The sequence below is a fragment of the Schistocerca serialis genome, chromosome 4 (genome assembly GCF_023864345.2).
Source record: "Schistocerca serialis cubense isolate TAMUIC-IGC-003099 chromosome 4, iqSchSeri2.2, whole genome shotgun sequence".
NCBI lineage: Eukaryota > Metazoa > Arthropoda > Insecta > Orthoptera > Acrididae > Schistocerca > Schistocerca serialis.
The window spans coordinates 768,370,828-768,386,908 of NC_064641.1; the positions used below are offsets into that span (position 1 = coordinate 768,370,828).

The 16,081-nt window shown below is 45.6% G+C and overlaps 1 pseudogene; it reads left to right on the forward strand.

Moving 5' to 3' along the window:
• The first annotated feature begins 15,564 nt into the window (after window positions 1-15,564).
• On the forward strand, window positions 15,565-15,682 carry LOC126476104 (5S ribosomal RNA; annotated as a pseudogene).
• The last annotated feature ends 399 nt before the right edge of the window (window positions 15,683-16,081 follow it).

The window sequence follows — 16,081 nt, forward strand, 5'->3', positions numbered from 1 at the left end:
CGGGAAACAAACATTAAATAAATAATTAAAAAGAAATGTGTATATAAGAAAAGGATATATTAAGATCATAATGTTGCCTACACCACGATGTTTTGAATTTTAACAAGAAGTTTATTTTTTGACAAATAGACCTACACAGCTATGTGTTAATGGTGGTCTCAGAACAAACTGATAGATTAACTGAAGAATATTCAAACCAGTAAAGCAAATCTAATTATGTAGGACCAGCAGAACATTTAAAGAAAACAGCAAGTACAGGATAAGTGTATAAAGTTACGCGCTAATTCACGAAAAACCAAGAGCGAAATCGTTAAAATTCAACTGCTGGAAATTTACTAGCATTCACATCGGAATCTAAGATTCATTATCAGCAAGATTATCGTGACTAATGTAGGACAAGTACGTCACGCAACTAAAATTTAAAAAATCATGTAGCAATATTACTGAAGTTCATAACTGCTTATGAATAGTTAATCAGCGATAGATGCAAGAAAATCAGTCACCGAAAGCTACTTGATATATCTAAGTCTCAACAGAATTTAAAGTCCCACTTTCAAGTGTTGAACTCGTGATCATCAAAGTATTCGAAGCCCGAATGACACAGTCTGAAATCCCAGCGGCGCTCTGACTGCCCAAACCCGACAAATGACCTTACCAAACTGACGAACACTAACCAAAAGACAGCGAGTTGTGCTCTGCATTCTTGTTTGAAGACTCGGTCACATAACGACTGTGCTAATCGTGTATCCATACAACTTTAGTATTTTATCCATCTTCAGCAACTGTAGTCGTATGTAACGAAATAATAAGCAAACATGTGCATTTATAAAACAATCACCGTTCTATCAACTTGAAATTAAATTTCACATATACACTCCTGGAAATGGAAAAAAGAACACATTGACACCGGTGTGTCAGACCCACCATACTTGCTCCGGACACTGCGAGAGGGCTGTACAAGCAATGATCACACGCACGGCACAGCGGACACACCAGGAACCGCGGTGTTGGCCGTCGAATGGCGCTAGCTGCGCAGCATTTGTGCACCGCCGCCGTCAGTGTCAGCCAGTTTGCCGTGGCATACGGAGCTCCATCGCAGTCTTTAACACTGGTAGCATGCCGCGACAGCGTGGACGTGAACCGTATGCGCAGTTGACGGACTTTGAGCGAGGGCGTATAGTGGGCATGCGGGAGGCCGGGTGGACGTACCGCCGAATTGCTCAACACGTGGGGCGTGAGGTCTCCACAGTACATCGATGTTGTCGCCAGTGGTCGGCAGAAGGTGCACGTGCCTGTCGACCTGGGACCGGACCGCAGCGACGCACGGATGCACGCCAAGACCGTAGGATCCTACGCAGTGCCGTAGGGGACCGCACCGCCACTTCCCAGCAAATTAGGGACACTGTTGCTCCTGGGGTATCGGCGAGGACCATTCGCAACCGTCTCCATGAAGCTGGGCTACGGTCCCGCACACCGTTAGGCCGTCTTCCGCTCACGCCCCAACATCGTGCAGCCCGCCTCCAGTGGTGTCGCGACAGGCGTGAATGGAGGGACGAATGGAGACGTGTCGTCTTCAGCGATGAGAGTCGCTTCTGCTTTGGTGCCAATGATGGTCGTATGCGTGTTTGGCGCCGTGCAGGTGAGCGCCACAATCAGGACTGCATACGACCGAGGCACACAGGGCCAACACCCGGCATCATGGTGTGGGGACCGATCTCCTACACTGGCCGTACACCACTGGTGATCGTCGAGGGGACACTGAATAGTGCACGGTACATCCAAACCGTCATCGAACCCATCGTTCTACCATTCCTAGACCGGCAAGGGAACTTGCTGTTCCAACAGGACAATGCACGTCCGCATGTATCCCGTGCCACCCAACGTGCTCTAAAAGGTGTAAGTCAACTACCCTGGCCAGCAAGATCTCCAGATCTGTCCCCCATTGAGCATGTTGGGGACTGGATGAAGCGTCGTCTCACGCGGTCTGCACGTCCAGCACGAACGCTGGTCCAATTGAGGCGCCAGGTGGAAATGGCATGGCAAGCCGTTCCACAGGACTACATCCAGCATCTCTACGATCGTCTCCATGGGAGAATAGCAGCGTGCATTGCTGCGAAAGGTGGATATACACTGTACTAGTGCCGACATTGTGCATGCTCTGTTGCCTGTGTCTATGTGCCAGTGGTTCTGTCAGTGTGATCATGTGATGTATCTGACCCCAGGAATGTGTCAATAAAGTTTCCCCTTCCTGGGACAATGAATTCACGGTGTTCTTATTTCAATTTCCAGGAGTGTAAATACACAAAATACAGAATAACTACCCACGGCCTGTTTGAGACCGTGTAATAAAGTCTTGTTACATTATTCTTAGCTTGTAGGAACACGTTTCTGACTGGCTGGCTATATCTGGCACAGCGGCGTGATTCTAGACGACACACCAACTTCAAATACATCAAAAGCAATGAATTTTTATTAACTAAACATAGTACACTCCTGGTCATTAAAATTGCTACACCGCGAAGACGACGTGCTACAGACGCGAAATTTAACCGACAGGAAGAAGATGCTGTGATATGCAAATGATCAGCTTTTCAGAGCATTCACACAAGGTTGGCGCCGGTGGCGACACCTACAACTTGCTGACATGAGGAAAGTTTCCAACCGATTTCTCATACACAAACAGGAGTTGACCGGCGTTGCCTGGTGAAACGTTGTTTGGATTCCTCGTGTCAAGAGGAGAAATGCGTACCATCACGTTTCCGATTTTGATAAAGGTCGGATTGTAGCATATCGCGATACCGGTTTATCGAATCGCGACATTGCTACTCGCGTTGGTCGAGATCCAATAACTGTTAGCAGAATATGGAATCGGTGGGTTCAGGAGGGTAATACGGAACGCCGTGCTGAATCCAAACGGCCTCGTATCACTAGCTGTCGAGATGACAGGCATCTTATTCGCATGGCTGTAACGGATCGTGCAACCACGTCTCGATCCCTGACTCAACAAAGGGGGCGTTTGCGAGAAAACAACCATCTGCACGAACAGTTCGACGACGTTGGCAGCAGCATGGACTATCAGCTCGGAGACCATGGCTGCGGTTACCCTTGACGCTGCACCACAGAGAGGAGCGCCTGCGACGGTGTACTCATAGACGAACCTGGGTGCACGAATGACAAAACGTCATGTTTTCGGATGAATCCAGGTTCTGTTTACAGCATCATGATGGTCGCATCCGTGTTTAGCGACATCGTGGTGAACGCACATTAGAAGCGTGTATTCGTCATCGCCATACTGGCGTATCGCCCGGCATGATGGTATGGGGTGCCACTGGTTATACGTCTCGGTCACCTCTTGTTCGCATTGGCGGCACTTTGAACACTGGACGTTACATTTCAGATGTGTTACAACCCGTGGCTCTACCCTTCATTCGATCCCTGCGAAACCCTACATTTCAGCAGGATAATGCTCGACCGCATGTTGCAGGTTCTGTACGGGCCTTTCTGGATACAGAAAATGTTCGACTGCTGCCCTGGCCAACACATTCTCCAGATCTCTCACCAATTGAAAACGTCTGGTCAATGGTGGCCGAGCAAGTGGCTCGTCGCAATACGCCAGTCACTACTCTTGATGAACTGTGGTATCGTGTTGAAGCTGCATGGGCAGCTGTACCTGTACACCCCATCCAAGCTCTGTTTGACTCAATGCCCAGGCGTATCAATGCCGTTATTACGGCCAGAGGTGGTTGTTCTGGGTACTGATTTCTCAGGATCTATGCATCCATATTGCGTGAAAATGTTATCACATTGTCAGTTCTAGTATAATATATTTGTCCAATGAATACCCGTTTATCATCTGCATTTCTTCCTGGTGTAGCAATTTTTATGGCCAGTAATATAGTTAGTTGGATTAGAAGCTAATATACTCAAGATGATGTGGTAAGGCGTATTCACATGGTGAAATAGCAGTTTAGGTACAACTTTGCATATATTTAATTAATTGTTCCCAATGTTTACTTATTTGTTTAATTGTAACAGTAATTTTTGTTGCGATTGCTGGCATCATCAGCTTTAAGAGGACTTGCAATATTAGCACTTTTCGTTTCTGCTACAGTTGTTATGAATTCTATAAACAATAATAATTATAAATATTGACATTTTATATATAACATATTTACCAGAATGGTTTCATTAGCAACATATTTTATTCAGCACCACGATTCTTCAGCTGTCTTTACTTTTCTCGTTGCATGTGTGTAAGGCATTTTACGTATTTCCAGAGAATATTACGATTCTTTCCCAATACTCTAAGTAACTGAAGGCTCCATCTTAGTTCGCTGGATTCTAGCGGTCCCCTTTCCACCTGGGATATACCCCAACTGATCGCTGCTTCTCCCCATTCAGCCCCTGGCACTTAGAGCTAAGCCTAGTTCACACAGCCCGCGCACACTACGACCATTTTCCGGTCTTAAACCGCCCATTCATAATATACTTCTGCACACTAGTGCCTCATGATGTAACATCATCAAACAACTGAACACACTCATCATATGGTGGGAAAATTTGTCTAATTAATGTCTCAGTGGCCCTATCAACCTGATATGTTAAACAAAAAGTCTGTGGACAATGATTTTCATCACACTAGTAACCCATTTCAAAAGCTATATTTTGGAGTTATCAACACCACAGTGAAAAAAAAAATGTTTCCAGAATAGGTTCGAATTCATACATAGATAAATTTTGCTTTTCCGAATTATTCACTATTGCACTGACATATCAGCTATGTTAGTTCTATCGACGATTTGTTCTCTTAATTCACTTTATTTGACATCACATTCACATTATATTTACTAAGTGGTAATATTTTCGCCCGAAGATTCAACACGTTCAGTTTTCCGAACGAAAATTCACGGAAAAGTTTCTGTGTTATTGTAGCTGCTCCTATTACAAAATGGAATTTTATATATATCCCAAGCCATGTAGGCTGCCTACCTATCAATCAAACACATCTAAATTTGACACAAGAACACTGCACAAAATTATAGCTCACTTTCTGAAAACCCTTCATTTTTCTTCCATAGCGAAGTACAAGTTCTAAATTTGTCTCGAAGGTACGTACAAAATAGTACAAAATCTTTGGGCCCTGTGACATCACCCTTCGGCTCTGCATGCTTCGAACAGCAAGGTGTTGACAAATGGAAAAAAGGGAGGGGGCAGCCAGAGCTCAGAAGCCCTTGTGAGGTGGAAGTTGGGTTAATGATGTCGTATTGGCGCCAAATAATTTTACCATAGTCCTGCCCATTGTCAAAGTGGACGTGTGTCACACCACGAAAAAATTCGTCACTCCTTCCCTTACCCACATCTCACCCCTTCTCATGACGACTATGCAATGAGTTGAGAATCGCAGTGACCAGCATTGAAATCACGCAGTTCTCTTATTGCTGGCTATGGGAAACATTTTGGACATACCGCTGCTCAGAACTGACATGAAAAGTCTTCAGGGGTGTGATAAAACTGCGTGAGTGTAACCTCTTCTTCTCATGGGGCGTTCTTTTCCATATATTTCGTACCCGAAAGCGACAGTTTGCAGTGTGAGCAACAAGAGTCAAAAATGGTTCAAATGGCTCTGAGCACTATGGGACTTAACTGCTGAGGTCATCAGTCCCCTAGAACTTAGAACTACTTAAACCTAACTAACCTAAGGACATCATACACATCCATGCCCGAGGCAGGATTCGAACCTGCGACCGTAGCGGTCGCGCGGTTCCAGACTGTAGCACCTAGAACCGCTCGGCCATTCCGGCCGGCTAACAAGAGTCATTTGCAACCTTTGATACTGCTGATACTCTCACAACGATTCAACCCTTCTGTAAGGAAGTCGTTGGGCTGCTACCCCATTGAACATTATACCACCTCTTTGTAATTTAGTGTGTGAAACCCGGTAGTCAAGGAAGGGAGGATTCGGCTACGATTGTGGACGGGGCCGTAATCAGTTACTGTTGGTTCCTTTTTGCAGTTACACATATTTATTTTAAAATGGTAATTCCAGACTTAGCAATAAATAAGGATATCAAGCATTATCAATGAAAGAATGAACAACTGTGTAATTAATAGTGCTTTCAGTGCGTTACAATTTACCAAATGAGCATAAAATACAGACACAGCAAAAAATGTTTTAAAACCAAGCCAACGTGAACCCAATCAGAATTTTAAGGCAAGTAGCCATAGTCCCGGCTGAAGGCCTTTAACGCCAAGAGCGGTAGTTATAAAAAGTTTAAGAAACACACTGTAAAACAGCAAAGCAATAGCAAAGGTTAATTTAAAAAGACAGGCAACTTATCACCAAACAGGTGAGACAAAATGATGGTAAACTTGGTAGCACAATCATTTAAACCAGCTGTAACGCCAAGAATGATAATTATATAAAAAATTTTAGAAACATACAATAAAACAGCAAATACAATAATAAAACACAAGAGGCAGTCACAGGCGGTGCACCAGGAATCGACCTCTGTAGGTCCGGCAAAAAACACTTTCGCGAGCGATGAGATAGGCAGACAAGGGTTGCATTCACTTCAAAAGATGGTAACTCAGACTAGCGGCAGTCTAACGAATGACTAATGATAATCGTGTTGAGGCTCCCTGACGTCCAGTAAACCAAATGCAAAGATGTAAAAACACACTGAGGTCGGAGCTGGCAGTCTGGACTCCGTCCGCAGAATACTGTGCTTAGAGCGCCCAGAACGCGAAGGGAATCACTACCACCAGAGTAGAAGAATCGCCAACCAACTTACAATCAAGAAAGCTGACAAAACTACACGCGTCACTGCAAGGCGAGGAAACGTACACTGCCATTACATACACTAACTCCCAGGGCAGGTAACGGGGACGTTAGCGGTCACGAGACAGGAAAAATACAGCTGGCTGAACTTAACAAATAGTAACAAACTGAACGCAATAAATAGTAATTAGAAGTCGAGGGAAGCTGGTCACATACGCCTTCCCCAACCACTCCACTCGGTGCTCTTCACCTCGGCAACACTACGAGCAGCATCACGAACCCAGGTCACTGGAGAATCGCAAGATCTCACAACGATGGAGGTTTCTCTACTTGAATCCAAATGCAATCAACTTCAAGCTTGCAGGATCCGGTTTACGACGAGGCCATGCATCCTCGTGAGCACAGGCCTTCGATCCGGCAGTCCATGCACACCGCCAGCAGTCCCAGTGTGTTCTCGCACTGCGCAGACTTGGCTCCTCCTGAGTCCCCAACCGAACTGCACACTGACTCGACCCGGAAGAACCACAGCGTGGCCCGAAAGATAGGGCTACAGTTACTACATAACGATTACCGCCGCTGCTGCCACTAGCGGACAGGCAACGCTTGTGAAACCAAGTGATGCCAGTCGACATGAGAAGAAGACAAACAACCGCAACCATGCCGACTAAACGACACGGTCTGGCCTCCAACAGAGGACGGAAACCTACAAACAGCACCAACGCGAGCCGGAGCATGGCTCAGTGTGACTGCAATTTTTGCTCTTGTACAGGGTTATTACAAATGATCGAAGCGATTTCACAGCTCTACAATAACTTTATTATTTGAGATATTTTCACAATGCCTTGCACACACATACAAAAACTCAAAAAGTTTTTTTAGGCATTCACAAATGTTCGATATGTGCCCCTTTAGTGATTCGGCAGACACCAAGCCGATAATCAAGTTCCTCCCACACTCGGCGCAGCATGTCCCCATCAATGAGTTCGAAAGCATCGTTGATGCGAGCTCGCAGTTCTGGCACGTTTCTTGGTAGAGGGGGTTTAAACACTGAATCTTTCACATAACCCCACAGAAAGAAATCGCATGGGGTTAAGTCGGGAGAGCGTGGAGGCCATGACACGAATTGCTGATCATGATCTCCACCACGACCGATCCATCGGTTTTCCAATTTCCTGTTTAAGAAATGCCGAACATCATGATGGAAGTGCGGTGGAGCACCATCCTGTTGAAAGATGAAGTCGGCGCTGTCGGTCTCCAGTTTTGGCATGAGCCAATTTTCCAGCATGTCCAGATACACGTGTCCTGTAACGTTTTTTTTCGCAGAAGAAAAAGGGGCCGTAAACTTTAAACCGTGAGATTGCACAAAACACGTTAACTTTTGGTGAATTCCGAATTTGCTGCACGAATGCGTGAGGATTCTCTACCGCCCAGATTCGCACATTGTGTCTGTTCACTTCACCATTAAGAAAAAATGTTGCTTCATCACTGAAAACAAGTTTCGCACTGAACGCATCCTCATCCATGAGCTGTTGCAACTGCGCCGAAAATTCAAAGCGTTTGACTTTGTTATCGGGTGTCAGGGCTTGTAGCAATTGTAAACGGTAAGGCTTCTGCTTTAGCCTTTTCCGTAAGATTTTCCAAACCGTCTGCTGTGGTACGTTTAGCTCCCTGCTTGCTTTATTCGTCAACTTTCGCGGGCTACGCGTGAAACTTGCCCGCACGCGTTCAACCGTTTCGTCGCTCACTGGAGGCCGACCCGTTGATTTCCCCTTACAGAGGCATCCAGAAGCTTTAAACTGCGCATACCAACGCCGAATGCAGTTAGCAGTTGGTGGATCTTTGTTGAACTTCGTCCTGAAGTGTCGTTGCACTGTTATCACTGACTGATGTTAGTGCATTTCAAGCGCGACATACGCTTTCTCGGCTCCTGTCGCCATTTTGTCTCACTGCGCTCTCGAGCGCTTTGGCGGCAGAAACTTGAAGTGCGGCTTCAGCCGAACAAAACTTTATGAGTTTTTCTACTTATCTGTAGTGTGTCGTGACCATATGTCAATGAATCGAGCTACAGTGAATTTATGAAATCGCTTCAATCATTTGTAATAGCCCTGTATACAGGGTGAAACCCCTACGGACCATTCAGCATAATTTAAACGCGATCCTAAGCGGAAAATTGTGCCTATGCGTTCCCATCCCTCGTTTTCTGCACCCTCCTGTGGCATGCGTACTGAGAGGTGCGACATTGACATGCATGCAAATGAAAAGGCAAAGGGTTCCTCAAAAGACTACTCTGTTCCACAATACTCTCAGTGCAACCTGCGAATCATTGTTGGGCACTTTAAAAATGTCCCTGTACAGAAACAGTTCATCCACCCATTCCTTAGCGACAGCAGGATAGGCAGGCCGTTCAACAACCCTTAGAAACATGCAGGCAGCGCAGTGGCGTAGCACAATCAGATCATTCAGCCGAAAGCTCAGATTCAGTGCAGTGTGTCTTTCTCACGTTACAGTCATTTTTCAGTGCATGGTAAGGTTTTTCGAATAACAACACGTGCCTTAAGTTATGACTCATCTCAGCGCAGAGGACTTGGAATGTTTGTTTTGTTTAACAGAAATATGGTACAGATATGGCTGTCTACCACTGAGGTTAGACAAGCCATTGCTCTGTCTGAAGATTGCAGGTCACAGTAATTAATTGCACATGTGCTAGGGCGTGTCACAGAGTGTGACAGGAAGAGTACTGGAGCAACATCATGAGACTTGCTTTACTATGTGATAGTCAGGTCAGAGCCATGGCTCTAGAACTACACCATAGAAGGATTGTGCTATTTGATGGCAGGCAACCAGGAACCTATGAAGAAGAGCATGGGCTGTAGGTAAACACCAATCTGCTGCTACTGGTTATGTGGTGTCAGTGCAAACAATTCAGCAACAGCTGTAGGAATTGCACATTTGTCTGCACACAACAATGAAGGTGCCATTCGCCAGACAGCGGATGCAGTGGGTTATGGAGTGATGATGTCAGGTGCTCATCACAGATGAGTTATACTTTTCTAGGGAGGGCCATGATGATGGAACGGCAAATGATTGGCGTCTCGATGTGGAGAAAACGAATAATACAGACATCACTTCCCTGCAGACCAAATTTGGTGGTGGATCTGTCATAGTTTGGGGAGGTATCAGGTCATTCGTTGTGCCCTCTCCACTATTGAACGCCCAGCACTACCAGAATGAGGTAGTGGAGCTGTACATGATACTGGGAGATGCAGCGTTTGGACTGCACTTCACACTGACGCAGGTCAATGCTGGCCCTCACGAGACCTCTGTAGTCCGAGACTGTGTGAGAACTGTGGGCATCCCGGTGATGGTGTGGCCAGCCAGTAGCCCTGATTCAAACCCAACTGAAAATATGTGAGATTTCATGGGTCGAACGCTAAGACACACAAGCTCCAGCTAGGCACAGCTGAGGAATCTTTTTCAGGTTCCTTATGTAGACTTGTATAGATAATACAACTATAGCGTAAAAATTCGCCTGGAAAAACCTCCCCCAGGCCTACACCAATTCCTTGAGCCACAACTGCACCGCTGATGCCAGGGTCTCGTTAGTGCTGGAAGTGATGACATCTGTTACTAGAAATTCATTGAATTCAAGAAAGAAATCATTCAGATCAGAACGTGTAACAGTCTTTGTCCTGAGTGCTCGAAACTGGCTACGAAATCGAAGTGTACTAACAGCAAAGAAGTGAAACTTCTTAATGATTAGTACTGTAGACGAAGTATTAATCATTAACGAGAGGAAAGAATGAAAGTTAAAGAAACCCGGGGCTGCATAAAATGGTTCAAATGGCTCTGAGCACTATGGGACTTAACATCTGAGGTCATCAGTCCACTAGACTTGGAACAACTTAAACCTAACTAACCTAAGGGCATCATACACATCCGTGCCCCAGACAGGATTGAAACCGGCGACCGTAGCAGCAGCGCGGTTCCGGACTGAAGCGCCTAGAACAGCTCGGCCACAGCTGCTGGCGCTGCATAAAGCACAGAATTAATTCATGATCACAAGTTTCCTTATTGGGAACTCCGAACAATATAGAACTTTCGTGTATTTACCAGAGAATTTTCATACCGTGGAACATGTTATACTAGGATATAGAAAAAGATATGTATAACACTATGAGCCACGCGTTTATGACATATGTCATACAAGATAAAGAAATTTCACAAAATGAACGACATCATCAATACTTGTATGAAAAGTAGCCCCCAAAACAGGTGATGCTATTTCTGAAATGGCCGTAGATCACAAGAACCAGATGAAGGTACGTCTCTTTTGCTCGGCTATGTGGTTCAACAAGGTGAAGAAATAAAGAGAAAACATTCAAAATACAGTTCCCTAGGAAAGAAAACAAAATGTTTTCTTATGTTCTAAACAAACACTTTTATATCATTAGTGACACAGGCATCGTTAGAGTAAGGACCATGTGTATGCTGAGCTGTTCTTAACACACGAAATTCCCGCAAACTGGAAGATAAACTCAAGCAAGACGCACAGTAGGAACTCGTAAATGACCTGAGGGATAGAGTGAGCAGCTACCTGCTACTGGTTGCTGATGACGGTGTAGTATACAGGAAAGTGTCGACGCCGAATTACTGTCGACGGATACAGGACGATCTAGACAGAATTTCTATTTAGAGTAATGAATGAAGCGTAACGTCGCAGAGAGATACGGCATGGTACGAGAACGTGAAGACGGTAGTAGGAAAGGTGAATGGTCGACTTCGGTTTATTGGGAGAATTTTATGAAGGTTTAGCTCATGTATGAAGGACACCGGTGTGGAATACTCGTGTGACCAATTCTTGAGTACTGCTCAATGTTTGGGTTCCCCACACGTGGTGCAAAAGAAAGATTTCGAAGAAGTTCGGAGGCATGCTGCTGATTTTGTTGCTAGTAGGTTCGATCAACACGCAAGCCTTGTGGAGATGCTTTGTGCACTCAAAAGGGAAAAAGCTGGAGGGGAAACAACGTTTATTTCAATACTGAGAAAACTTTGATAAATGCATTTGCAGCTGACTGAAGAACAACATTACTGCCGCCGACGTGTATTTCGTGTAAGACCCGCGTTCAAAATGGTGTCTGTAATTTCGGGCATTTCCGAAAGAACGGACGCCGCATATGTATACACACAGTCGTTTTGTCATCGCTCTGTTTGTGAGTGGAACAGGATGGGAATAACTAGCAACGGTACAATCAACACTCCGCCATGTACCATACGATGGCTTGAAGAGTACGAATGTAGGCGTATAAGTACATGAACTTCCCCAATACGCCTTGGCAATGAATAAAAGGCATTAGGAAAGTATTGGAACAAATAAGCCCTCGGTCACAAATATTAAGTCACAATTGACCTGGTTTCGACGCTGCTATGAGCGTTGTCTTCAGAATTAGACTAACTGTTATAAAACATATTATGTATATAGTACGTTAATAAAATTAAAGTTTGTACTGACTGGAAAAGATGCTGTACTTACTGCAAAAGATGCTGTACTTACAAGTACTGCATCTTTTCCAGTCAGTACAAATTTTAATTTTATTAATGTACTATATACCTAATATGTTTTAGAACAGTTAGTCTAATTCTGAAGACGACGCTCATAGTAGCGTCGAAACCAGGCCAATTTTGACTTAATATTTGTGACCGAAGGCTTATTTGTTCCAATATAGCAGCTATGTTCAAAGTTTTGCATTAAGAAATCATTTTTTCTTTTTTATTCTTCAGGAGTGAGAAGCCAGGCTGTGTCAAGGCAAATAGGACATTTGGAGATCAAAGGTAATTCGGGTAACGCTTTAGCGAAAGCCTTCCCCCTGATTTTATCTACATTATGTTTCGAGCGATGGGCTGAACATCAAAATTATGTTGGAACAGTAAGCGAGGCACACTGACTGACACTCTACGACGGGGCCTACACTGCTTTTCAAACTTCATGGCAGGTGAAATCTGGACCAGGAACCGAACACGGAATCTAGCCATTACCGAGCAGTGCTCTTGTCAACTGCACAGTGGAGGGTTCTCTCTGGGAACGTTGTATTCTGGGCGAAACCATCTCTCCGCGGCACCCTTTCTTCTAGTAGTGCTAGTCCCACAAGATAGGCGATAGAGCATCTGTGAAAAAAGGTGCCAGTAGAATTGAAACTGGGAGAGTCGTCCTCGGGTAGCTCAGTTGGTGGTGGTGGTGGTGGTGGTTAGTGTTTAACGTCCCGTCGACAACGAGGTCATTAGAGACGGAGCGCAAGCTCGGGTTAGGGAAGGATTGGGAAGGAAATCGGCCGTGCCCTTTCAAAGGAACCATCTCGGCATTCGCCTGAAACGATTTAGGGAAATCACGGAAAACCTAAATCAGGATGGCCGGAGACGGGATTGAGCTCAGTTGGTAAGTGCATTGAACCCGAAAGGCAAGGTTCGTGGTTCCAGTACCGGCCCAGCACACGGTTTTAATCTGCCAGAAAGCGTGAGTAATTCAAATGGCTCTGAGCACTATGGGACTTAACATCTGAGGTCATCAGTCCCTTTGAACTTAGAACTACTTAAACCTGACTAACCTAAGGACATCACACACATCCATGCCCGAGCCAGCATTCGAACCTCTCGGCCACACCGCCCGGCGAAGCGTGAGTAAATGGTAGTAACTAGGAGTAATGAAAAAATAATTAAATCTGTTTGTGAGCAGCCTTTGTCATACCGCGTAGAGTGCTAAAGCCTTGAAAACTCTCACGAGAGTGCTGTCTAGAGTTACGGCTGTAATAAAAACGAATTAGAAGCTGGGGGAGATGTTTATGTGCATTAATGACAATAATTGGTCCCGGAATTTCCTCTCGAGTCTTGCACAGTTCCAAGGCTCCTACGGTAATAATAGATCAGAGGAAATGTATCCTGACTATAGAACTAACAGAGCAGCGTAGTGCTGGTTGCAGAATGACAACATTGTGAAGGTGAGAGGGATAATTGTACACGGTGAAAGTACTGAGACAATGTCGAGACAGGCCATAGTGTTTAGGAGCACTTCTTAAAAATTTGTGGATTAACCCAACTAGGGAAACATGATCCGTTTTATAGTAGAACAGAAACCATTTTCTATAGCTGCATTATACTGGAAAAAGGCTATTAGATAGGTCCGAATGTATAGTGGTCGGGATACTAGAATATGCTGTGGTGCAGTGTGAGGATCTGTGGGAAATCAGGGTTTTAATACCGGTCCAGCACAAATTTTCATTTGTTCTGAAGTATTCTACAGCTGATGCGGAACCGCAGTCACAATTTTCGAGTTCATTCGTAGCACTAGAATATGTTGAAAGACATTGTTCTCTAAATAGTCATGTTTAAGATGCGTTGTAACTTTCCATACCCACTTGGTGCATGCGGCATTTGCACGAACAGGCAAGATAAGGGTGCACACGCAAGGTGCAAAGTAACGCATGTTTCTGATCTGTGCGCACGGGCCACCGAAAACAGGCGGGAGTTTTCCCATCCTAAACCGGGAGACACTTGCAACGGTCATGCGCTTGTCCGCAGTTCTCTCCGTTGTTGTTTTTTGTTACTATGGCTCGCTATCAGCGGCCCAACAGGATGAACCAGTACTTCTAAATTACGAGTACAGTTCGTGCAGTGCCGGCCGCGGTGGTCTAGCGGTTCAGGCGCTCAGTCCGGAACCGCGCGACTGCTACGGTCGCAGGTTCGAATCCTGCCTCGGGCATGGATGTATGTGATGTCCTTAGGTTAGTTAGGTTTAAGTAGTTCTAAGTTCTAGGGGACTGATGACCACAGATGTTAAGTCCCATAGTGCTCAGAACCATTTTTGAACCATTTAGTTCGTGCAGTCCTAAAGGATAAACTGCACAGCGAACAGCACCGCACCGCGAAACGGCGTCAAGAAGGTGCTAACAAGCGCGTCAGTGGGAAGAGCGGGCAGCGCCATACCTCTAGGAAGAGTTCATTGCCCCTGTCAACACTGACGTAGACAGCCGCCCATCGCCGGTCGGCCCCAGTTCGGTCGCAGACTTCGGGAGCCTCGGTAGTAATACGAAGACGATACTTAGCCAGCGTTCTGTGGGTGCTAATAGTGTATAAAAGTACTTGCATGTAGGAGGCACACGAAGCAACTTAAGCCACCTCATAACAAGAAGTTATGTTTCTTTCCATTTTAGAAATAACGAGTTCTGTTAATTTGAAAGTGTTAGATACAGATCGTTTTGGATTCCTGCCACGGACCATCGCTACTTCTTTCCTTCCTTGTTTGTGTCGCTGCTGACCCCCACAGTAGCCGACACAACACAGTTACTAAACCAATACCCTTTGCTGCCTTTATCTCTACTACCACGTTCACATACGCGTCACGCAAAAGGTCTTCATCATCCCAGCACTTTGGTTTCTTACAACGATTTTGCCGCGCGGAGTGGCCGCTCGGTTAGAAGCGCCATGTCAGTCTGGCGACCACTCCGGCCGGAGGTTCGAGTCCTCCCTCGGGCATGGGTGTGTGAGTGTGTTGTTCTTAGCATAAGTTAGTTTAAATTAGTTTAAGTAATGTGTAAGTCTAGGGACCGATGACCTCAGCAGTTTGGTCCCTTAGGAATGCACACACCTTTGAACATACAAAGATTTCGACTATGTCTCAAAATAGAAGACCAATTTGCCTTTACGTTGGCCCTTTGCGCGATTAGTCCGAAGAGAAAGTAATGGAATCTGAGGTGCATTATCGTGTGTATCCTTTTTCTGACTCTTTAATTTCGTAGACCAATGGCCTTGCCGCAGTGATAACACCGGTTCCCGTCAGATCACCGAAGTTAAGCGCTGTCGGCTCGGCCTAGCACTTGGATGGGTGACTATCCGGTCTGCCGAGCGCTGTTGGCAAGCGGGGTGCACTCAGCCCTTGTGAAGCAAACTGAGGAGCTACTTGATTGAGAAGTAGCGGCTCCGGTCTCGGAAACTGACATACGGCCGGGAGAGCTGTGTGCTGACCACAGGCCCTCTCCATATCCGCAACCAGTGACGCCTGTGGGTTGAGGATGACACGGCGGCCAGTTGGTACCTTTGGGCCTTCATGGCCTGTTGGGGGGGAGTTACATTATAGATTATAAAAACTGGGGGAACAGACTGACTGTCCACCGTTACTAACAAATAAGAACAGATTGAAAACAACAAAGGTAAACCTGAACAAAATGAAAAGACTTCGTACTTCCTACGAAAACGTGAAGAAGAAAACGAGTGATTCTGGGGCCTTTGTACCGAAGCCGTCCTGGTCCCTTTACG